The sequence below is a fragment of the Cajanus cajan genome, chromosome 6 (genome assembly GCF_000230855.2).
Source record: "Cajanus cajan strain Asha chromosome 6, NIPB_CcT2T_4, whole genome shotgun sequence".
In the NCBI taxonomy this organism is placed as follows: Eukaryota; Viridiplantae; Streptophyta; class Magnoliopsida; order Fabales; family Fabaceae; genus Cajanus; species Cajanus cajan.
Window position 1 is genome coordinate 64540799 of NC_138522.1, and position 27366 is coordinate 64568164.

The 27366-nt window shown below is 26.7% G+C and overlaps 4 long non-coding RNA genes across 4 annotated transcripts; 2 read left to right on the forward strand and 2 right to left on the reverse strand.

Moving 5' to 3' along the window:
* The first annotated feature begins 561 nt into the window (after positions 1–561).
* On the forward strand, positions 562–8564 carry LOC145949399 (uncharacterized). The gene is made up of 2 exons (XR_014427612.1): positions 562–1210; positions 8295–8564. It is a non-coding gene; the product is annotated as an uncharacterized LOC145949399 (long non-coding RNA).
* On the reverse strand, positions 1785–5592 carry LOC145949400 (uncharacterized). The gene is made up of 2 exons (XR_014427613.1): positions 2722–5592; positions 1785–1941 (listed from the first exon to the last, which is right to left on the reverse strand). It is a non-coding gene; the product is annotated as an uncharacterized LOC145949400 (long non-coding RNA).
* LOC145949401 (uncharacterized) lies at positions 5793–7061 on the reverse strand. The gene is made up of 2 exons (XR_014427614.1): positions 6730–7061; positions 5793–5949 (listed from the first exon to the last, which is right to left on the reverse strand). It is a non-coding gene; the product is annotated as an uncharacterized LOC145949401 (long non-coding RNA).
* Positions 8565–11547: 2983 nt separating the features above from the next.
* LOC145949402 (uncharacterized) lies at positions 11548–13768 on the forward strand. Its single transcript, XR_014427615.1, has 2 exons — positions 11548–12152; positions 13499–13768. It is a non-coding gene; the product is annotated as an uncharacterized LOC145949402 (long non-coding RNA).
* The last annotated feature ends 13598 nt before the right edge of the window (positions 13769–27366 follow it).

The following is a 27366-nucleotide window of genomic DNA, read 5'->3' on the forward strand; positions in this document are numbered from 1 at the left end:
AAAATGACACTTTTCTAGTAGTGTCCTCCAGTGGAAAATATGATTGCCTTTAAAGAAGAATATTTATAATGTACTTAAGAAAACAAAGTGAAAGAAAGAAATTTTACATATATATATAATTATACACCAACTATTAAAATTCACTAGTAGAAAATAAGCATATTACCTAAAATTCACTAGTAGTAAAAAAAATGCGGTGGCATTTTTGTAATTTTTGCGAACTTTTTTACGTCGCACCTGGTAGGGTCTGACGTAAAAAGTCCAATCTACGTCGGATGTATGTTTGTCCGACGTAGATTTGACATTTTACATTGGACCCTACCAGGTCCGACGTAAAAAAGACGCAAATTTGAATAAGAGAGCGCGAGACACACCGCGCACATTCACTTTTCATCACGTTTCGTTTTTTTCTCTGTAAATCCTCTCTCTCTCCTTTGTTACTGAATCATTTTTTTGTTTTTTGTAGAGGGATGAACTCTTTGTTACTCATTTGCACATTGTTGCTGCTCCTCAGGTATGAAACAAAGTTTCGTTAGCACTTTTCTACTTAGCATTGCTATTCTGGCTATCTGTTTTATTCGATTTTTTGGTCGTTCTATTTGTATAGGTAGTGGGCGTTTTTTTTTGTTGTTCTACGATGTAACATCCCAAATTTTATACAATAATTAATAATTATTATAAAATTATTTCTTATAGTTATAAATTAATTAAAATGAAAATAGATAATATTTAGCTAAGTTTAAAAAAAAATATGAATAGTAAATTTTACAAAAATGCATCGATTGAAATTTCAAACTACTATTCACATGAATAGTAAATTTTGCAATCGGAAATTTAAATTGAATGAATAGTATTTATCATGAATAGTAAATTCTGTAATCATACGGAATTCAAATGGAATTCCAATTTCCTTAAATCGAATATAATATTATATGAATAGTAAATTTTTCAAGGATAGGATAAGAATGCGGGAAACCGTGGAATCCAAATGAATTCCAAAACCACTTAATTCTAATATAATATTATATGAATAGTAACTACCATAAATACTATAAATAGGTAGAGACATCAAAACTGAAGAAACAAAGCTCACGGAGAGTAAAAAAATAAGAGAAGAGAGAAAGAAAGAAAGAGAGAGGGAAAGAGAGGGAAAGAAAGAGGGAATCCAGAGGAGGAAGTTCTGCTCAAGTTTTAGCTCCTGCTTATCTAAGTAAGGGGGAGGAGAACCTTATCTTTTTAAAATTTATATACTATTATGTATAATTATTTATGCATTTATTTGATTATATTTATTTAGTGGGGTGCCCCTAACTTCACTATATTTATATATTTATTCAGTGAGGTGTTCCTAACTTCACTATATTTATATATTTATTCAGTGAGGTGTTCCTAACTTCACTATATTTATATATTTATTCAGTGAGGTGTTTCTAACTTCACTATATTTATATATTTATATATTTATTCAGTGAGGTGTTTCCTAACTTCACTATATTTATATATTTATTCAGTGAGGTGTTTCTAACTTCACTATATTTATATATTTATATATTTATTCAGTGAGGTGTTTCCTTGTAACGCCCAAATTCTAATACCCAATTTATACAATAAAAATTATAAATTTTTTTTTTATAATGTTTTCGCAATTATATCACTAATAATATCTATATATTTATTTGATAAAAGTAAAGAAAAGAATATCTTGTGAATTTAATATATAATATATCGTTTTAAAATATTTAGAATAACGTATTCTTTTACACATTATTCCTTTTTCCTTACTCTTTTAATACAATATATATATTCATAACAGAAAGAAAATTACAATTAAAATAATATGATTGACAAGTAAAGTTATAATAAATCCATCAAATAGCCTCCATATTCCAATTTCCTTCCATGTAGGACAGCAAAATGATCTGGAACCTCAAGTTGGTCCGTCTATTTATAATATATTTAATTTAAAAACAAAGAAAGGAAGGAGTAAGAACAATATCCAATAAATACAATAATTCAAAAGAATGAACAGAATTATTTATAAACAAAAATTTAACATATATATATATATAAATATATATACAAATTAAATATTAGATTTTCTTGATACAATAAAATTTGAATTATACTTGTAGTGACTAGTCAGGATAAATGAGCATCATTATAACACCAACCAAAAGATATTCCACCTCCATTTCTTACTCATTTAAATCCCCAAGGTTAAACCTCCAGCTACAAATAATTCAAACTTTATCATCTATGGCCATAGAGTATTAATTATCTTTAAAATGAGTAAAAGACATTTTAACAAATTATATTAATCATAAAAAATTACTCAAAATAGATTTAAGAATAATCATAGAATAAGTAATAGTAATTAAAGGTTAAACAAATATATGAGGTTAGAAACACCCCACTAAATAATAACGTAAATAAATAAACATAATAATTAAAAGTTAAGTAGTTAAATGAGGTTAAGAACACCTCACTGAATAAATATATAAATATAGTAATTAAAAGTTAAGGAGTTAGATGAGGTTAGTAACACCTCACTGAATAAATATAACAATAATGAGGTTAGGGCACCTCACTAAATAAATATAAGCAAATAGATGAGGTTAGGGATACCCCACTAAATAAATAAATAAATAAATATAGTGACATAAATAAATATACATAATAGTATATAAGATTTTAAAGAGATAAGGTTCTCCTCCCCCTTACCTAGATAAACAAGAGCTACCACTTGAGCAGAACCTCCTCTTTTGGATTCCCTCTCTCTTTCCTCTCTCTATTTCTCCAGAATTTCCTTCTCTCTAGAATTCTAAATTTTCAAAACCTTAGGCCCCTATTTATAGAAATTTTGAAATTACTATGCACTATGCACTATTCATTAAAATAATATTATAAATTACTATGCACTATGCACTATTCATTAAAATAATAAAATTTATTAAAATTTATAAACTTCAGATCCGCAGCCCCCTCTGTAGCGCCAGTTACTGTGCACATGCACAGTAAAATACTATTTACAAATACGTAAATACGTATTTATGAATAGTGAAAAACGTATACGTGAATAGTAAAATACATGAATAGTAAAATACGTAAATAGTAAAATACTTAAATAAAAATATGACAAACCTTCTAATAATCTCAATAAATATTTAAAATCAAAATAACTTGTTTTATTTATTAAAATTTGGGATATTACATTTTTAAACCCTTTAATAATTTCATAAATATTTAAAATACATAAAAATAACCCTTTTATTAATATTGTATAAAATTTGGGATGTTACAATTCTCCCCTCCTTTTAAAAATTTCGTCCCCGAAATTTTCTTGAAAATAGGAATAGCTCCTCGCAGTTTGCTTCCTAAGCCATGTTTTCGCTGCGCTACTCTGATACATTTTAGTAACTCCTAACTGAATGTTAAGAGTACTCTTATGTCATTTATCTAAGATCATCTTCCTTAATTCGAGATTATTAGGCACATAGATTCTATCTTAAAACACCATCCACTTCCAAGCATAAGGGTTATTTATACCTCTACCAATCTTTTCTACTATCTTGTCTTATACTTTCATGTCTTGCCATCAAAATGAATCAACTAATTATGTTTCTCTAATTTCCTTCAATAGTCCATTCTTTACTCGAGTCATACCTAGTTTCACACTACTAGAAGTAATTTCACAAATCAAACTTAAATTCTTAATGTGAGCTAAAAGATATCCCTTAACCATAAGAAGAGATATATAGAGTTTTTTTTTTTTTTTTTTTTTTTACTCAAAGTATCGACCACCACATTGACTCTTTCTGAATAACAACTGAGATTAAAATCTTAATCCTTCACAGTTTCCAATTATCTCTTTTGTCTCATATTCAACTCCTTTGGATCAAACAATTATGTAAAATTCTTATGATCACTAAATATCTCAAACTTAGAATCATACCAATAATGTTTTCCAAAATTTCAAGCGTAACTATTACGACTTCTAATTCAAGGTCATGGAAATAATCCACCCAAACCTGTCTTCAAAGCATTACTATATACCACATAACACTTACTAAAGTTTGATAATCTTAACACTAGTCAATCTTTCCTTAAGAGTTTCAAAACTACTATCACACTTACTATTCCATAAAGGCAACTCTCTCTCCTTGGTTAATCCAGACACAGGTAATACTATCTTAGAAATTATCTCAATAAATCTCCTATATTAATTAATGCAACAAAGCTCTTAACCTAACTAATTGACCTAGGTATCTCCCACAACTTCTATCATAAATAGATCTACGTTATATCTCCACTAGAAATTACACAACCTAGAAAATTCACCTCATAAAAATTCATACTTAGATAACTTGGCATAAGCTGTCTTGAATATATTTTCATCCTCAATTATAATATGATGATATCACATCCTAAAGTCAATCTCACAACCTTCATTAATTCACTCCTAAGGTCGTCCATCCTCATATCAGCATACATGCATATCAAATCATATTAGAATACCTACTATAAATCTTCATATATACCATTCTTAAGCATGTATGAATCAATTACTGTTTACTCCGTATAGCCTGTACATGAACAACCTTTACCACATAACATCATACAACCTGAAAGAAACTTTTGATCCACAAGATAACACCTCAATATATTAGAATAAAATCGATTTCCTAATAACTCACAAATATCATGACAACATATATATCTCTTTAACAACTATCAAAGAAAATGATACATAGAAAATTATATAGGCTATCACCAAATAATCTCAAACCAATCACCAAATAATCCCAAACTTATCACCAAAAGAAAGCTAACAGGATAAGTTATCATTCTTATAAAGACTTGAAATTCTAAAATGATCATATACTTAACTAAAAATTTCAAAAATTGTAGTAGATTAAATCAGCGCTTAACAGCTAGACTTTTGATCACTAAAATATTCATAACGAAAGTTCTAGATCTCCATTGTACCTGATTTTGGTGCCCTTGACAAGTAAACATCCAACTTACAACTTTTATGAAATTCATAAAATCCAACTCTGTCAATATAATACTTGTACTGGCATCACAAAACTGCAGCTAAAACATTCCCTGCATTGATCAGCAAAAGAGTGCACCAAAGTCTAAAGCCCCAAAAATACCTTAAGATACTTCCAAATCATTATTTAAATTTCTTCCTACAATCTTGAACCAAAATAACTTTCATATTTAGCACAAAGAACTTAGAAACTAAAATAAAATCCTCTTACAATTTAACCCATAAAAAAAATCAATATGTAAATATCAAATTTAATAAATTATTTAATAAGGTTTAAAAATAATAAAAGAAATATAAATTAATTCCAGTAAAGGTGGCAGTGCCTCCTAGTTAGGAATAATTTATAAATTCTAAATCATATAATAAAAATAACAAAGATTCACACTTTGGTTTTTATCAAAAATATTTAAAACTCCAATTCGCAACATACATCCTCTTTGGATTTAATTACTGTAACTATAGACTTCATCTATCAAACAAGCATAGTAAACTCACGGCCGATTGGATCGACCGCTCTGATACCATTAATGTAACGCCCAAATTCTAATACCCAATTTATACAATAAAAATTATAAATTTTTTTTTTATAATGTTTTCGCAATTATATCACTAATAATATCTATATATTTATTTGATAAAAGTAAAGAAAAGAATATCTTGTGAATTTAATATATAATATATCGTTTTAAAATATTTAGAATAACGTATTCTTTTACACATTATTCCTTTTTCCTTACTCTTTTAATACAATATATATATTCATAACAGAAAGAAAATTACAATTAAAATAATATGATTGACAAGTAAAGTTATAATAAATCCATCAAATAGCCTCCATATTCCAATTTCCTTCCATGTAGGACAGCAAAATGATCTGGAACCTCAAGTTGGTCCGTCTATTTATAATATATTTAATTTAAAAACAAAGAAAGGAAGGAGTAAGAACAATATCCAATAAATACAATAATTCAAAAGAATGAACAGAATTATTTATAAACAAAAATTTAACATATATATATATATAAATATATATACAAATTAAATATTAGATTTTCTTGATACAATAAAATTTGAATTATACTTGTAGTGACTAGTCAGGATAAATGAGCATCATTATAACACCAACCAAAAGATATTCCACCTCCATTTCTTACTCATTTAAATCCCCAAGGTTAAACCTCCAGCTACAAATAATTCAAACTTTATCATCTATGGCCATAGAGTATTAATTATCTTTAAAATGAGTAAAAGACATTTTAACAAATTATATTAATCATAAAAAATTACTCAAAATAGATTTAAGAATAATCATAGAATAAGTAATAGTAATTAAAGGTTAAACAAATATATGAGGTTAGAAACACCCCACTAAATAATAACGTAAATAAATAAACATAATAATTAAAAGTTAAGTAGTTAAATGAGGTTAAGAACACCTCACTGAATAAATATATAAATATAGTAATTAAAAGTTAAGGAGTTAGATGAGGTTAGTAACACCTCACTGAATAAATATAACAATAATGAGGTTAGGGCACCTCACTAAATAAATATAAGCAAATAGATGAGGTTAGGGATACCCCACTAAATAAATAAATAAATAAATATAGTGACATAAATAAATATACATAATAGTATATAAGATTTTAAAGAGATAAGGTTCTCCTCCCCCTTACCTAGATAAACAAGAGCTACCACTTGAGCAGAACCTCCTCTTTTGGATTCCCTCTCTCTTTCCTCTCTCTATTTCTCCAGAATTTCCTTCTCTCTAGAATTCTAAATTTTCAAAACCTTAGGCCCCTATTTATAGAAATTTTGAAATTACTATGCACTATGCACTATTCATTAAAATAATATTATAAATTACTATGCACTATGCACTATTCATTAAAATAATAAAATTTATTAAAATTTATAAACTTCAGATCCGCAGCCCCCTCTGTAGCGCCAGTTACTGTGCACATGCACAGTAAAATACTATTTACAAATACGTAAATACGTATTTATGAATAGTGAAAAACGTATACGTGAATAGTAAAATACATGAATAGTAAAATACGTAAATAGTAAAATACTTAAATAAAAATATGACAAACCTTCTAATAACCTCAATAAATATTTAAAATCAAAATAACTTGTTTTATTTATTAAAATTTGGGATATTACATTTTTAAACCCTTTAATAATTTCATAAATATTTAAAATACATAAAAATAACCCTTTTATTAATATTGTATAAAATTTGGGATGTTACATTCCTAACTTCACTATATTTATATATTTATTCAGTGAGGTGTTTCTAACTTCACTATATTTATATATTTATATATTTATTCAGTGAGGTGTTTTCTAACTTCACTATATTTATATATTTATTCAGTGAGGTGTTTCTAACTTCACTATATTTATATATTTATATATTTATTCAGTGAGGTGTTTCTAACTTCACTATATTTATATATTTATTCAGTGAGGTGTTCTTAACCTCATTTAACTACTTAACTTTAATGTTTATTTATGTTATTGTTATATTTATTCAGTGAGGTGTTCCTAACCTCATCTAACTACTTAACTTTCAATTACTATGTTATTGTTATATTTATTCAGTGAGGTGTTCCTAACCTCATCTAACCACTTAACTTTTAATTATTATGTTTATTTATTTATGTTATTTTTATTATTTAGTGGGGTGTTTCTAACCTCATATATTTGTTTAACCTTTAATTACTATTACTTATTCTATGATTATCCTTATCCATAATAATTATTAATATATTCACATTTTATATTATTTAATTATTTTATAATAAATATATTTATTATCAACTATGACATAGTTCTGTTAAAGTCTCTCTGACTCAAATTGTTATTATTTCTTCACGTATTTATGAAGATAAATATTGTTCTATGGCCATAGACGATAAAGTTTGAATTATTTGTAGCTGGAGGTTTAACCTTGGGGATTTAAATGAGTAAGAAATGGAGGTGAAATATCTTTTGTTGGTTGGTGTTATAATGATGCTCATTTATCCTGACTAGTCACTACAAGTATAATTCAAATTTTATTGTATCAAGAAAATCTAATATTTAATCTGTATAAATATATATTTATATATATATATATGTTAAAATTTTATTTATAAATAATTATGTTTATTCGTTCGAATTATTGTATTTATTGGATATTGTTCTTACTCCTTTCTTTTCTTTGTTTTTTTTTAATTAAATATATTATAAATAGATGGATCAACTTGAGATTCCAGATCATTTTGCTGTTATTATTACTGCTGTCCTACGTGGAAGGAAATTGGAATACGGAGGCTATTTGATGGATCTGTTATAACTTTACTTGTCAATCATATTATTTTAATTGTAATTTTCTTTCCGTTATGAATATATATATTGTATTAATAGAGTAAGGAAAATGAATAATGTGTAAAATAATACGTTATTCTAAATATAATTAGAACGATATGTTATGTATTAAATTCACAAGATATTCTTTTCTTTACTTTTATTTTTATTAAATAAATATATAGATATTGTTAATGATATAATTATAAAATATTATAAAATTTTATAATTTTATATTGTATAATTTGGGTATTAGAATTAGGCGTTACATTAATGGTATCAGAGCATGTCGATCCAATCGGCCGTGAGTTATGAGTTTATCGTGCTTGTTTGGTAGACGAAGTCTATAGTTTGTAGCGATCGAATCCAAGGAGGATGTATGTTGAGAATTGGAGTTTTAAATATTCTTGATAAAAGGTTAAAGTTTGTATCTTTGTTATTTTTTTTTTTACATGATTTAGAAGTTATAAATTATTCCTAACTAGGAGGCACTGCCACCTTTACTGGAATTAATTTATATTTCCTTTATTACTTTTAAATCTTATTATATGATTTATTAAATTTGATGCTTACATATATATTTTTTTTGTTAGGTTGCATGAGGATTATATTCCAGCTTCTAAACCCTTTGTGATAAATATGTGATTTATTTTGGTTTAGAATTGTAGGAGAAAACTTAAATAATGGTTTGGAAGTATTTTAAGGTATTTTTGTGGCTTTAGACTTTGGTGTGCTCTTTTGGCTGATCAATATAGGAAATGTTTTAGCTGCAGTTTTGTTGTGCCAGTACAAGTATTATATTGACAGAGTTGGATTTTATGATCTTCATAAAAGTTGTAGTCTTGAATGTTATTTTTTTAAGGGCACCAAAATCAGGTACAATGGAGATCTAGAATTTTCGTTATGACTATTTTAGTGAATAAAGGTCTAGCTGTTAGCGCTAATTATATCTATTATAATTTTTAAAATTTTTAGCTAAGTATATGATCATTTTAGAATTTCAAGTCTTCATATGAGTGATAGCCTGTATAATTCTCTATTTATCATTTTCTTTGATAGTTGTTAAAGGGATATATATGTTATCATGATATTTGTGAGTTATTAGGAAATCAATTTTATTATGATATTCTGAGGTGTTGTCTTGTGGATCAAAAGTTTCTTTAAGGTTATATGATGTTATGTGGAAAAAGCTATTCATGTACAAGTTATACGGAATAAATGGTAATTGATTCATACATGTGCTTAAGGATGATATATATGAAGGTTTAAAGTAGGTATTCTAATATGATTTGATATGCATGTATGTAAATGTGAATAGATGACCTTAGGGATCAATTAATGAATATTTGTGTGTTTAGTAAGATTGACCTTAATTAGGATGTGGTATCATCATATTGAAACTGAGGATGAAAATATATTCAAGAAAGCTTTACGCCAAGCTATTTAAGTATGAATTTCTATTGTATGAAGTGAATTTTCTAGATTTTGTAATTTCTAGTAAAGATATAATATAGATTTATCTATGATAGAAGTTGTGTTTAAGTGGGAGATACCTAAGACAATTAGTAAGGTTAAGAGTTTTCTTGCATTAACTTAAATATAAGAGATTTATTGAGAAAATTTCTAAAATAACATTACTTTTGTTTGGATTAACCAAGAAGGGAGAGTTGCCTTTATGAAATAGTAAGTATGGAAGTAGTTTTCAAACTCTTAAGGAAAGATTGCCTAGTGTTAAGATTATCAGACTCTAGTAAGTGTTATGTGTTATATAGTGATGTTTCAAAAAACGGGTTTGAATGGATCGTTGATGTAAGAAGGAAAGGTAGTAGCTTATATTTCTAGGCATCTAGGTATGTAAAATTTATGAGAAAAATTACCTTACCCATAACCTTGAATTAGAGATTGTAATATTTACATTTAAGATTTTGGAGACATTACTGGTTTGATTCTAAGTTTGAGATATTTAGTGATCATAAGAATCTTACATAATTATTTGATCTAAAGGAGTTGAATATGAGACAGAAGAGATAGTTGGAAACTATTAAGGATTAAGATTTTAATCTCAGTTGTTATTTGGAAAGAGTCAATATGGTGGTCGATACTTTGAGTAGGAAACTTCTATATACATCTCCTCTTAAGGTTAAAGGGATGTATCTTTTAGCTCACATTAGAGATTTAAGTTTGACTTGTGAAATTACTCCTAGTAGTGTGAAACTGGATATGACTCGAGTAAAGAATGAACTATTGAAAGAAATTAGAGAGACATAACTAGTTGATTCATTTTGATGGCAAGACATGAGACCATAAGACAAGGTAGTAGATATGTTTTTGCCTTGGGTAAGGTGGTAAGACTTAGAGATTGATTATACGTACCTAGTAAACTTACGCTTTAGTACTTGATCCTTGGAAAGGGTCATAAAAATTAAAGTAATATGGTAACAAATGCCTTAAGTAGGATGATCATTCATCTATCATTTTTGATAATGTAAGGGTTGAATTTGATTGAGGAAATTAGAAACTTAAACGTGATGTGTGAGCTCACCCTTAGGAGCATTAAATTGAATATATTGAAAGGACTAATATATTAATGGATGTAGGACCCAGGAGTTAAATTGTTTCTTAGTAAGCCAAGTGGAAAATATTGGTAGAGGTATAGATAATTCTTTACGCTTGGAAGTTGATGGTGTTTTGAGGTTCAAAGATAAAATCTATGAGCCTAGTAATCTCAAATTAAGGAAGAAGATCTTATAGGAAGGGATTAGGAGATATTCAAATGTATTAGAGTGGCGCAGCAGATGCATAGCCTAAGGAGAAAAGAGTAGTAGAGGAATTTGGATACTAGTATATAGTATACCAAATGTTTAAGGTGAAACACTAGAGTTTTTAATATTTTTACCGTCTTTAGACGTTCTAATTTGGAAATAAGATTTTGTATCTATGAACTTAGTTGTAGTTATATCTGACATGCTTAAGAAATTTGATCTTATTTGGATTCTATTAAATAGGTTCATTAAGTTTGTTCACCCTGTACACATTCCTTGGAGAGATTGATAGAGTGTACATCAATCTAGTAGTGATGTTACATGGGAATTCAAAAGTAAGATATGAGAAGCTTACCCATTTTTACTTTCAGGAAAATTTCGAGGACGAAATTTCTAAAAGGAGAGGAGAATTGTAACATCCCAAATTTTATACAATAATTAATAATTATTATAAAATTATTTCTTATAGTTATAAATTAATTAAAATGAAAATAGATAATATTTAGCTAAGTTTAAAAAAAAATATGAATAGTAAATTTTACAAAAATGCATCGATTGAAATTTCAAACTACTATTCACATGAATAGTAAATTTTGCAATCGGAAATTTAAATTGAATGAATAGTATTTATCATGAATAGTAAATTCTGTAATCATACGGAATTCAAATGGAATTCCAATTTCCTTAAATCGAATATAATATTATATGAATAGTAAATTTTTCAAGGATAGGATAAGAATGCGGGAAACCGTGGAATCCAAATGAATTCCAAAACCACTTAATTCTAATATAATATTATATGAATAGTAACTACCATAAATACTATAAATAGGTAGAGACATCAAAACTGAAGAAACAAAGCTCACGGAGAGTAAAAAAATAAGAGAAGAGAGAAAGAAAGAAAGAGAGAGGGAAAGAGAGGGAAAGAAAGAGGGAATCCAGAGGAGGAAGTTCTGCTCAAGTTTTAGCTCCTGCTTATCTAAGTAAGGGGGAGGAGAACCTTATCTTTTTAAAATTTATATACTATTATGTATAATTATTTATGCATTTATTTGATTATATTTATTTAGTGGGGTGCCCCTAACTTCACTATATTTATATATTTATTCAGTGAGGTGTTCCTAACTTCACTATATTTATATATTTATTCAGTGAGGTGTTCCTAACTTCACTATATTTATATATTTATTCAGTGAGGTGTTTCTAACTTCACTATATTTATATATTTATATATTTATTCAGTGAGGTGTTTCCTAACTTCACTATATTTATATATTTATTCAGTGAGGTGTTTCTAACTTCACTATATTTATATATTTATATATTTATTCAGTGAGGTGTTTCCTAACTTCACTATATTTATATATTTATTCAGTGAGGTGTTTCTAACTTCACTATATTTATATATTTATATATTTATTCAGTGAGGTGTTTTCTAACTTCACTATATTTATATATTTATTCAGTGAGGTGTTTCTAACTTCACTATATTTATATATTTATATATTTATTCAGTGAGGTGTTTCTAACTTCACTATATTTATATATTTATTCAGTGAGGTGTTCTTAACCTCATTTAACTACTTAACTTTAATGTTTATTTATGTTATTGTTATATTTATTCAGTGAGGTGTTCCTAACCTCATCTAACTACTTAACTTTCAATTACTATGTTATTGTTATATTTATTCAGTGAGGTGTTCCTAACCTCATCTAACCACTTAACTTTTAATTATTATGTTTATTTATTTATGTTATTTTTATTATTTAGTGGGGTGTTTCTAACCTCATATATTTGTTTAACCTTTAATTACTATTACTTATTCTATGATTATCCTTATCCATAATAATTATTAATATATTCACATTTTATATTATTTAATTATTTTATAATAAATATATTTATTATCAACTATGACATAGTTCTGTTAAAGTCTCTCTGACTCAAATTGTTATTATTTCTTCACGTATTTATGAAGATAAATATTGTTCTATGGCCATAGACGATAAAGTTTGAATTATTTGTAGCTGGAGGTTTAACCTTGGGGATTTAAATGAGTAAGAAATGGAGGTGAAATATCTTTTGTTGGTTGGTGTTATAATGATGCTCATTTATCCTGACTAGTCACTACAAGTATAATTCAAATTTTATTGTATCAAGAAAATCTAATATTTAATCTGTATAAATATATATTTATATATATATATATATGTTAAAATTTTATTTATAAATAATTATGTTTATTCGTTCGAATTATTGTATTTATTGGATATTGTTCTTACTCCTTTCTTTTCTTTGTTTTTTTTTAATTAAATATATTATAAATAGATGGATCAACTTGAGATTCCAGATCATTTTGCTGTTATTATTACTGCTGTCCTACGTGGAAGGAAATTGGAATACGGAGGCTATTTGATGGATCTGTTATAACTTTACTTGTCAATCATATTATTTTAATTGTAATTTTCTTTCCGTTATGAATATATATATTGTATTAATAGAGTAAGGAAAATGAATAATGTGTAAAATAATACGTTATTCTAAATATAATTAGAACGATATGTTATGTATTAAATTCACAAGATATTCTTTTCTTTACTTTTATTTTTATTAAATAAATATATAGATATTGTTAATGATATAATTATAAAATATTATAAAATTTTATAATTTTATATTGTATAATTTGGGTATTAGAATTAGGCGTTACATACGAAGCATAATGGCTTGTTCTGCAAGCAGAACGACCCGTTCTCCGTTCTGATTGCAGGACGGGCCGTTCTACCCGCGTTCTTATGTTTTTTTTTGTTTTTTTACTACTTTTTTACGTCGGATTTCGTAATGTCCGACGTAAATTTACGTCGAGTTTGCAGGTCCGACGTAAAATTTACGTCTTCCACTTCTACGTCGGTACGTTTTCTGACGTAAAAAGCCTAAAATATCCGACGTAGTACACCTCTTTTGTACTAGTGATTGTAAGATTTCATGATATATAATCTAACTACTTATTTTTTTTGTATTTCAATTTCAACAACCGATAGGTTTAATGGATATTATTTAACTATGTCTCATTTGATGTATTATTTTATTATTTTTTTTGTGAAAATAATTGGTAAAACTAAAAGACAGTCTCAATATTATCAAATATGACGTCAATAACATGTCGAAACTGCCAGGAAAAATCCACCTAAAAGATTAATGCATTATTATACATACATATACATGGATTAAATTGCTCTAGAAATAATTCTTAATAAACTTACTCATCTGAATAACTTTTTGTATATAAATTAAATTTTATTGATTCAAAATCTTATAATCAACATTTATTTATATTTTTTAAAAATTTAATATACATTAATTAAATTTATTTAATAAAATATTAAAAATTATTTATAAGAGTTATAAATATAGTTTACACAAATTTTTTTAATTTAACAATTAAATTAATAAATTTATTTTTACAGAAAAATATTGAAGAAAATAATTTTATGAAGAGTTACTCTAAAAGTAACTTAATAAAGTAAAATCAAAATACTAAATATAAATTTTTCTCTCAACGCAAATTCAAAATGGTGATTCATTATTTTACAAGGCATTACTAATCCTTTCACTATTCAGGGAAAAAAAATGCTAAGTATTGTCGGGGTAGGGCAAAATGTTTTCAAAGTGGGTCAAATCTTGGGCTGATCCCAACTGTCTGATCGTGTTATGTGTGTGTATGTGAGTCAATTTCTTATTACTATATATTCTCATTACATAATTGAGAAGGTAAACTGATGACCAATTTTATCACAATTAAATTAGAAAAATGCTAACAAGTAAAACAATCTCTTCGTAAAGATGCACCAAGCTTGAATTTTTTGTCAAATTGAATTTTACACATCTTTCAATTTTTAATTAAAAATTCTTATGAAAAATGTATTGGTTCACGTAAGAGATCGTGCATTTCGTATTGTATTTTATTCGTACCACCAAATAGTATCGCTGATTAAATTAATGTTTCAAAAATATTTAAGGAATTAAAATTAAAAAAAAAACTATTATTTATTAAAACTATAGAGTTTCCTATCCTTCTCAACATAGAAAATTAAAATAATATTAAGTTAAAATAAAAAATTGAGATATAATCTTAAACTATTCTTAATTGGTAGTAGAATTATGGAGTTGTATGCAAATCGTCTTAACTTTTAAGTTCAAACTATGTCATTATTATAATTTTTATTTATGAAAAAAATTGTATGAATAAGTGGTGGACAACTTATGAAGGAAGTATACATGCAACAGTAATATTCTTCTTATTTTTTACTTTGTTTAACAACATATTATGTATAAATTTTAAAAAAATTGCTACTCAACATACATATTTTTTAATGCACATAGTTGGTAATAGCTTTTCATCAATGCTTATTTTAAGGGCTGTTGATTCTTTTGGTAAAGCAGATTCTAAAGCCGTGCTATATGCTTTAATGACATTTTGGTGATAAGAATATTGGGTCCTTCACAAGATTAAAATATATCCATAAAAGACATGAAAAAATAGCTATTGTTTGGATATAATTAAACCATTTTAATACACTGAGGCTTCATATATATAATTTAAAGTGCGACAGAATGGGTAGTGTGTCTTTAAATAATGGTTGGTTTGGTCCATCCAATGCATTAGTTAATTTATTTATATTAGTGTGGACCGAATAAATATGTTACAATAAGGAGATTCAGAATTAATGTGGTGGATAAGATTTAAGCTTAAGCAGTTGGTGGGCTATCTTGTTCAGTGATCAAAAATTTATGACGAAATGTATTTTTAACACATTGCAAAAAAGGTTAAGGCACCAATATGAAAGACAAATGAGTCGTGAGACTGAAGAGATAATAGTAGAGGGACATATATGATTGGAACACTTTTTAAGAATATATTAATTAATCCCCATGCATTTTCCATCAAGCTAAGCAGCATTATTTTTTTTTAACTATTTGATTGATATATATATATATATATATATATATATATATATATATATATATATATATATATATATATATATATATATATATATATATATATATATATATATATTAATGCCCGTTTTGACAACATTATGCCTTACGAAATTTCAAGTGTAGTACACTGCGATCCAGATACAACATAGTGCCAAAATGAAGAGTCCCGAATAAGAATGACGCAGCCACGATTCAGGTTGATGGATGGGGATATATATTGAAGAATAAAAATACATCTATTTATAGGCTTAAAAGGAATAAAATCTTATGGATTGCGTCACACACAATTTCTAAGGGAGAAAGAGATAAGGTGTCGGTATTTTTTTCTTGGTGAAAAGATATGAACATTGTACGTACATGGTTAGAAAGTTTTTTTTTTTTTTTTCTAGGCAAAATGAAATATATTAAAAAGGAGTACAAGGAGTCCAATCCATAAACAATTAACTTAATAAAGATTAAGACATGTAGCAGGTTCTCCTGACCAACAAGAGAACAGATAGTAAAAATCAAAATCTTTAACTTTCAGTCACTTTTAAAAGCGTAGTTTTATCAATTCGACCAGATCTTTTGAAGATGTGAATTTATTAGTAAATACAGCTTCACTAATTAATTTAGAACAATTAAAAGGTTTGATAAAAATCATTAAGGTTGACCTAGAGATGAGAGTTAAAATAATATACACAAAGTTTTATATTTGAATGTTAATGCTGTCATTATAATTTTTATAGATAAAAAGAATAGTTTGATTGAAAAGTTATTTTGTTTCTGTTGATGCATTCATATTTATTTTTAAAAAATGCGCATATAAAGATAAATTTTGTGACAGATTTTGTTAAAATGCTTTTAAAGAAATTTTATACTTTATTAGTGTGAAAACTTTCGATTAACTCAGAATCATCAACCTTTAAAGTAACTGTTATAAAATTTAACAAAATTACATAACAATGTAATTAGCTATTAGGGTCGGTCCAATAGTTAGAATTGAAAGATATATAAAAATTTAAGTTCAATTTTTATTATTATCATAGTAATATTTCTAATAATTAAAAGAATAATAATATATTTTTTCATACATTATCAACGTATTGTAATCCAATTCAAAAGAAGTGTTAATTATAATTAAAATTTCCAATTTTATTTATAATAGTTAATTTTTTTAAAACAAATAACTTCATATATAATTCAAATCAGTTTCGATAATTTTATAATAAGGTTATTTTAAAAAAAATTACATAAATTGCATTAAAATTACTTTTTTACTTAACATATTTAAATATAAAATATTTATCAAGAGTACAATAGTTTTTTTGTATCAAAAAATTTAGGTGAGTTAGGTCTCCGAAATTCACCAAGGTTAAGGAAGATTTCAAAACTCTACAAACACTTACATATTATTTTTTATTTACCAATAAATAGAAATCGTACTAATGAATTATTATGAATTTTTTTTTACTGATTTCAATTCTCATAAATAAAACATATATATATATATAATTATTAATACTGGACAAATAATCAGTTATTAAAATAACATTCTTTTACAATTAATTCAGACACCTTAAAATTCCATCTCCTAATCCAAAGGCAAGGTTTTGTACAGTTATACACGGAAATAAGATGGGAAGTTATATTGTGTCACCTGCCCTACTATTAATATGAAGCATTAAAGATAGAGAGGGGGGAAAGGAAGACTTGGATGGTCGATCATTATTCTAAGAATGTTAGTCGCTGAGGGCATTGATCGATATTGTGTTGATTAAAGAGTGACTACCATACCTTATAGTACTACAAGGTACTGTACTAACAACTATATGTCTGGATACTAGTTTCATGTTAATGTCAGGGTATGCCCGAGGACCTGCTGAAATAGGGCTCCACCCCAATATTCAATCTTCTGACTTATGAGTTGGTAATTCCAGTAAAAGATAAACTAGAATATGGTTAGTATCTTTCCTTGTGAAAACAATTTATTTAGTGAAAAATCATGTTTGATTTTTGTTGTACGTAAAATTTTGTCTAATTAATAACAATTATAGTATAACGAATAAGATTAATTTATGATCTAGTAGACTAGATGATATCTGTTAGAGGAAAAAAAAAAAGCCATTAAAAGAATTATCCACGTATATCATTTAATTCTGAATATATATATCTTGTTGTTCCTAAGCCTTGAGGCCGAGCTAGCAATTATTGAAAAAGGCCAAGAACACAGCTTTATTCAGCACGAATCATCTAAGTTACCTTCCTTTCTGACACTTTACCTCTTCGCAATTAATTGGGTCGAGCATGAAAGGAGAAGGACAGGAGTTAGATGCATGCAATGAATGAAACGGGCTTTGTAAGATCAGTGTTTTAATTCATTTTCATTGAAGGTCCATTACGGTGTAAATTCTCTCTGCATGTGCTTTTACAGTTGGTAAGGAACCAAATGTTAAAATCCACCAAGCATTATTATTGTAGACAATATCTTTAGGTTCTTCTCATTCGTAAGATGGTCCACCGACACGAGGGGCATTTCTTACTATTATTCTTTTAAAAGTTTGATGTTCTTTAATTAAAGGCCTCTCAGTTATAGAATATCTGATCTCACCTAATAGTTTGATATACTTCACTAGGGATAAACTTTAGCCTACAACATATATAAATAATTAAATTTAATTCATGCATGATTGCGTGATTCCAATAGCTAAAAGCTATGAGCGATGCATGTATACACGTCTCTCTTTTTTTCCCTTTCTTTATTTTCTCATTCCGTATTATAGTTGAACTTAATCCATATTATATATCCTTTAAGGCTTATTTGATGAATAAGATATAAGGCAATAGTCTCTTATTCTACTTTAATTAATTGCTTAGTATATTCTCATAATATGATTATCTTATTATATGTACGTACATATGTATCATATCTTGTGGCAGGTGCAATTTATCTTATGCAAGAAAATTGAGTTAACAACAATGATAACTTGGTGAATTGTTAATTAGATGTTAAGAGTGAATAGGAAAATATTATAAATCTGAATAAGTGGAGAATGATTTCACTCGCATCAAACTAAATTTTACAAACAACGTTAACGTATTTATACATAGAGAACATAGATATAACTAACTATGAGTGTGACAAAAAATCTAAAGAGTTAAAGCCTAAAACATGGCCTTTTAGTTAAAAAAAAGTTTTTAGATAGTTTGAACTTGTCTTTTTTAATAAGAAGGACAAGCTTTACATAAATCAAGTTGTGAGTACTTAAAAGATTTTCTGACCTATTGTCACCCCCCTAGTAGTACTCTTTACAAGTTTTACTTTTTTGAAACTTACTGAATTTTACACAAATTGTCTTTGTTTTGTTTGCATCATCACAAGTTAGTGACACAATTTGTAATGTTCTGGGGTAGTTCTTGCACACATGTTCGAGTATTCTTTATTGATTACAACATTCTTTCTGCTGATATAATAGCAATTCCTTTTACAAATTATGCTTTAGTATAGTTTCATAGTTTCTGTTACAACTTTTGTACAAATGAAGGTTTTGGTACTACGTGACTTTGATATTCTAGAAGCTTGAAGTGTTTTTCTTCTTCTAGGGGTTTTTCTTTCTACTTCTGAAAAAAGTCTATTTAACATTTCGTGCTTATAGACTCTTGCATACAATATCAATGATGTTTATTGAGTTTGATTGATATTCTAAGTGATGTGGTCAAAGCAAAGGCGCATGAGTGCCAAAAAGTTCAGAAGACTTTAAATTTGATTACGGAAGTTGATCATTAAGACTTTCCATCTTATTAGCAAGTCTTGGACTCAACAATCTTAGAGCAAAAAAGATGTATCTTTTTATATGTTATGTGTTTCGATGATTTTAAGCTCTCGGTGTTATATATAAGAAAGGGTTTTTGTTTATATATGTGTGATTTATGGGTCAAGAATTCAACGAAAACTAGTAAAAATTCATATACTAATGTCTCAAAACTGTGGTTTACAATTACACTGATAATAAATGTATAATTTTACTATTTTAGTCTCACTTAATAAGTATATTATTTTTAATTATAATGATTGATTAATGAATGAATGGATAAATTAAAAAAAATTACATTAAAGAGAAAACATTCATTAGTTTATTAAAACATTTTTTAAATATTAAAATTATAGTTAATTTAAAGTGGATTGATTATAATTAGGTGAGGGACAATTATGTATTTGCTCAACAAAACCTAGAAATTGATCAGTGGAATCAGAGTAGTCTATTATACTTTCTCGTGAAACTAATTACTTTGTTTCATGCCAATTTTAGAGAGAAAAAAAACAAGTCAAAGCAGCCCACTACTTAATTTGGTGCCACCCATATAAATTCACATTTTGACTTTAAATCATTTAAAACTTTTTCCAACCCATTTTCATCATTTAAAACTTATTTTTGAATGATAAAAAAATATATGGTTAAACACGGTACTACAATTAATCGCCAATCAAAGATCTATAATATTGAAATAAGAGAGTCTAGTTTAGTTAATTAGTTGAACAATATATAAAAATTATTATGAGTCTTACCAAATTTAAATATAAAGGATTTAGACCTCGCACAAAATCATGATAACCTTAAGAAATTTCCTAATAATGTTTGTTTTATTCATATACGTGATCACGTTATCAAAACTTCTTTAGCAAAGGACTGTGTACATCTTGGAAACATAATTCACTTCTTCAATTAAAGCAATATATAGCAATTTCCATCGTAATTTTATTGTCCATTTGCATTGTTTTTTTCCTACTTTTGTTTTATGTGTTTAACTCTAGCAATTTATTGTTTGATAATGATTTTGTATGCGTATAGAATATACACATTTCAATGTGAAATGTGATTAAGCTTGATTTATATACACATTCTAATAATATTTTCAAAAATAATTATCCTAAGTCATTACTCTTTAGGTTTGAGTTATACATGTATTTAATTAATGTTATTTATGGAGATTTTTTTTTTTATATAAATACTATTTATAATTTATATCATAAATTTTTATATTACAAGAAAATTGACATATAATGATATATAATATATAATAACACAATATGTGTGTCACTAAAAATTATTTTACTTATACAATAAGTATAATATATATATATATATATATTTTGATATGTTATTATAAATGTGAATATAAATTATAATAACACACTAAATATATGTTGTTAAATTTTATTTAAAATTAATATTAAAATTATATATAATTATATATCAAATAAATATATACTTATGATTTATTGCACATATAATAACACTTTTTATATAATATTTTTATAGTGTTATAAAATAAAATGACTATAGCATCATAAAATAAAGGTTAATACAAGCTTTTCATTCACATTAGTTGTGATTTGTGTACACGCAGCTGAATTTTTTCGATGGTAGACAATGTATAATTTTTCACTAATCAAACTAATATGTTGTCTCTTGACTTCACAAAGGACACCCCTTTCCAAATCTTATATTAACATAAAAAATTTGCATCATACATAATACATTAAATTAAACATCAATGCTGACTTATGTTCTATAATCAAATTATTTAGGATTCAAATTTAAATTATAAAAAAATACTTATTTTACTTATGTTTATAATCTTTAACATAAATTAATTACTATTTTTTAGAAGTATATATTTCATATTAATATCATAGTTAAAAAATAAATAAACTAAATATGATAAAAATGTGGGTATAACATAAAATATATTTAGACCTTGCACTAGAGACAATTAAAGAGATAATTGACTTATAATATAGTAGCATTAAGTTGCAGGTAAATTACAGTTGTGTGGGTACAACCGTACAAGAAAGAAAGGGACAAAATAAGATGTGTGGGTGTGGGGCAGTGAAAAATGGCTGCAAATGTGGATACACCATGTCCTTTGGAAACTTACACAGAAGTTTCTTTACCCCTCTCGCCGACAACTCACAACTACCTTCACAGCTTCGCTACTATGCTCTCTGCTATTATTATTTTAATCTTCCAATTTCGAATCACCATTTTCTTTAATGTCTTACACACAGCCCAAATGCCACAAACCCCCTCCAATTTTTTAATGCTGATTATATAGATCTACACTGTTTCATACATGTAAATATATAATTAGTAATCTTCAATATATATAGATGTTTAAATATTTTTCGAAAGAGTTATGTTATTTATAATTAATGATTTTATTCTGTTTGAGTGTGGTTTTTGCTAATAAAAAATTCATATATATCTATAATGAAAAAAAAAAATAATACGTGTAAATATAAATTTTTTTCTCAGCATATTTATTTTGGGGTTTTTTTTAAATGTTGGTTTTTATTTTCAAACTGCTTTCAATACAAAGTAAAATAATTTAAATGCATTTGTAACTCTTCGAGTAAGTTAAAATATGTTCGAATGAAATTTGTTTATATTTAGATTTAAAAAAGAGTATTAATTATATGATAAGAATTTAAAGAAGAAAAAGACAAAAAAAAAAAAAAAAAAAAAAAACCAAATTAAGCCGTCAAAAACATCATGAGGGCCTTTCGAGACCCCCTTATTAACCGCATGTTCATCTATGCATTGCGACATCTCATGAACCTTGCAGTGGTAGAAACTTTATTTTGTGCATAAAACATAAGCTTAATTATCTTATTGACTTATATAGTTTTATGAATTTAACTTTGGATTAAATATGCTTTTATTTTCTTCAATTTAGGATAAATTATTTTTTATTTTTAAATTTAAAATTGTTATTTTTAGTCTTGTAATTTTTAAAAATTTTATTTTAATTTCTCAAGATTATTGATGAAATATTTGAAAATAACACATTGAGATAATTATATAATATTAATTGAGTTTTAAATAATTTTTTTACTTTTTACTAAAAGAGACATCAGTATATAAATTTTATTCAATAATATTAAACTAATTTTATAAATAAATAAAAATGCATATAAATATTAAAATAAGATTTTTTTTAATTATATAAACTAAAAATACTAGTTTTAAATTTGATAAATTTAAAAAAAAATCTTAAATTTAAGATATTAAAACTATATTTGAGCCTTTAACTTTTTAGTTTCTATGGTTAAAAGTGCTTTATTTTAGTTTCTTTATATTATTTCTTGTTTTTTTAGCCTTTGTTATATGTTATTATAAGAATTAATATATTATAAGAATTAAAAGATAAAATTTATAAAATTACATATACTAAAAAGAAATAAAAATGATATATATAGAAACTAAAAATTAAATATTTAAACTATAACAACTAAAAGGATGTCGGTGAAATTATAAAGATAAAAAAGGATAATTAAACTTAAAAAAAGAATGTATGTGTTATTATGTATACACTAAAATATAGTTTTACCTCAAAATATGTTTAACCGAAAAGAAAAATAATGTGTCGAGTGAAAACTTTCGTCTTACAACTATTTTTATTTTTATTTTCTTAAGTTTCCAACTATATCTCACTTTACTTCAAACTTATTTGGCTGATGATAAATACACCTCCACTTTCGTATAAACACACCCCTTTTTAAAATATATATATATATAATGTCTAAATTACCCTTTTTAAAAAAAATGAAATTCCTAAATTTACACCTCCCTTTCCCGCGCCCCACACTCCACACCCCTCTTCTTCCCAAAGCCTCTTTCCGCTCAATGTCATTAAGTAATATACTTTTACAGTCATTTTGAATAGAAAAAAAGGACTAGCCCCACCATAACCAGCATAAGAAAGGCTCTTTTACAATCATTATTCCGGAAAGTACTTTTACAGTCATTAGCATTCCGGAAAGTACTTTCCGGAATAGTAAAATTATTGTTCATATAATTCCTGAAAGAACTTTCCGTAATAGTAACTTTAATATTATGGAAAGTACTTTCTGGAATTATGTAACAAAACATTTCCGAAAAATACTTTCCGGAATAAGAATTTAATATTATGGAAAGTATTTTCCGAAACATTTTTATATAATTCCGGAAAGAACTTTCCGTAACAGTAAGAAGAAGAAGAAGAAGAAGAGTGCCAGGAAGAGAAAGAATAGGGGTGTGCGAGGTGCGGGAAAAAAAAAAGAAGAAGAGGAGTGCCACAAAGAGAAAGAAGAGGGGTGCGCAATGTCAGCAGGTGGTCTTGTAAGAGAAAGACTCTTACTTGTTCTATGGAAAGAAACACTAGTACAAAAATGACTTTTAAAATCGGGGTTTTAAAATCAGTCATAAGGTAGTCATTTTAAAAGTGACGCGGTGGCCTGTACTACAACAGAACGGCCCCAGAATGGCCCGTTCTGCAAGCAAAATGGCCTGTACTGCTTTCAGAACGGCCTGTACTGCTTGCAGAACGGGTCGTACTGCTTGTAGCATGGGCCGTACTACCTGCAGCACGGGCCGTACTGATTTCAGAACGGGCCGTTCTGAAAGCATGACGGCTCGTGCTGCAAGCAGAACGGGCCGTTCTTCTTGCAAAATGGGCCGTTCTTCTTGCAGAACGGCCCATTCTGGTGCCATTCTGGTGTCGTTCCTGACTAAAGTTTACATGCAGATACAGGATAAAAGGGGTGCGGGGAAGGAGGGGTGCGGGGAAGGGAGGGTGCGGGGAAGGGAGGTGTAAATTTAAGAATTTCAATTTTTTTTTAAGAGTAATTTAGACATTTTATATATATTTTTTTTAAAAAAAGGTGTGTTTATACGAGAGTGGAGGTGTATTTATCATCTGCCAACTTATTTTTAACTATAGTTGAAACTATTCTAACTTTTCATCCAAAGATTAACTTATTGCATGATTTGATCTTTGCCCACTTAAATGGAGCGGAAAAGCCCAGCCTTGATTTTTTTGAAAGGCCCGTTTAAACCTCTTCGTAGATTTTGAATTTTTTTTTTGTCATAAGCAATGAGTTTTATCCTCAGTTGGGCCTCGAATATATTTATTATTTGTTAAGCCCATCAATCCTTAAATAGTTTGATTAACTAATTGATGTTTATATCACGTCAATTTTTTTGTTATTACACTTAAAAAATTACATTTTTATATTTATATGAATAATATTTTTACATTTTAGTTCATGATATTAGCTTTTTAGTGGTGTAAAATCACTGAATAATAAAGGTGTAAAAAGTAAAAGTTAAAAAAAATTGCTCATATAATAACTAATGAAATGGTTGTTAGCATACAAGAAGGTTGAATTGTTATATTTTTTCATATAAATATGTTACTTGAGAGGTGTATTTTTTAATGCTAGAATTGAATATCTTTTGAAGATAACTTTAAAGGTAGAGTTTTTGAGTGTTGAAACTTATGGTGTATTTGAATGAAAAAATTTAGAAATTTAATGGTTTTTGAATTATTAAAATTTGAATTTTTTGAGATCATTTTTTAAATAATTTGTTTAAATAAATCAATTCAAAATTCTTAAATTTTAAATTATTAATTTAAATATGATATTTTGACTTATACCATGGTTAAACTTGATTATATATATATATATATATATATATATATATATATTGGATTTTAAGATTAAATTTTTAAAAAAAATTAGCTAATTTTAAATTATTTAATAGTCTTATAAATTAATTATATATAGTTAATAATTAAAAATATTTCAAATATTCAATAATTACGAATATATATAGAATAATAAAGTAATTGTATCAGGCAAAAGATAGAGTTAGAAAGGTTGCATACTTAGTTTCTATACAGGTTCATCCCAAATTGAACTATATATAGTTCTCACACACTTTGTGAGATTTTCTACTAATACAATAATTGTTGTTCAGGTTACAACACCAACCACGCGCTAATACAAGTTCCACACTACACAATCACCTACTCTTAATGTTTTTCACTTAGCGACATGTTGATATTTCTCCCTTAACAACCCATTGAGATACCCACACTCATAACCACTTGCTATCAATGTTTTACACTTAGTCACTTGTTGATATTTTTTTCTTTAATAACTTGTTGAGATACTAATAAGTGTTAATTTTATCTAAATGAACTAATTTCTTTAACACTTATTTATTTAGTTTTAAAAGAAATACGTGTTTACCCCTAAATTGTTACAAAATTCAAAAAGTTGTGTAAATTAGTTAGTTTATAAATAGTTGATGGAGATTTCGCTTAAACTCTTGTTTCATGTCTAGCATGATTCAATAAATATCAAAAGTCTCAGAAAAATTCCAATTTTCTTAGGTGTTTGGGAAATGGTTAAGCCTTTTTGAAAGGACTGAGTTGCTTGCAAAGGATTGAATCGTTTCAAAATGGTTGAGCCCTTTGGAGACAAAATGGGAAGTAGAGGGTTAACCATTCAACCATTTGGAAAGGACTAAGCGGATTGACACTAGAGGGGTGCAAAATTTTGATTTTATAAGGGTTGAGTAGATTACTAAGTGCTCAGCTAATAGAGTTCCTTCACCATGAAAAATTCTCCAAACTGCTAAAGCGTTTGGAAAAAAGTTGTACAATTTATTTTCTCTCCTCCATACTTATATTTTATTTATTGTACATATATAAGGATTTAGGAGGAGAAACAAAGGCAAAATAAAGTGGAGACTTGTTCAAAAAATACAAAGTAAACAAGGAGTCCATTATTAATCTATAAGGATTTTGGATTTTAGGGTCTTACTTTTTTTTTTTCTACACTATATATTTTGGATTAGCTCTCATCATCACGAGTGGTTGATCTTCTTCTTCTCATTAGAATTGAATGTAAATCATCAAACTCTCATGTACTTCTTTTGATATATATATATATATATATATATATATATATATATATATCATCTAATATTTAGTGTCAAGAATTTTGCTTATGTTTTTTTTTATGTCAAACTGACTTGATCACTCATATTTGATCTTCAATCTGGATTATAGTTAGAAAATATTTTCTAAATCTGGTTTTGAATTAAATCACTTAACAACTATAAATACTATGAATAGATTTGAAGTTGTTAGTTGAATAGGTTCTTGCACTTAATGCAAGTTTCTAGTTTGATAAATAGAGAAATCATTTGTTGAGTTAGAATCCTTAAAATTATTTGAATACAAAATATCAATTTGGAATGATTTTCATGAACTCAATAACATTGGATAATAAAGATCATATATAGATGGCCTTATGAACACATAAGGGTGAAATAGTTGAAATTTAATCCCAACAAATTTATAATTTGTTATCTTCTAAT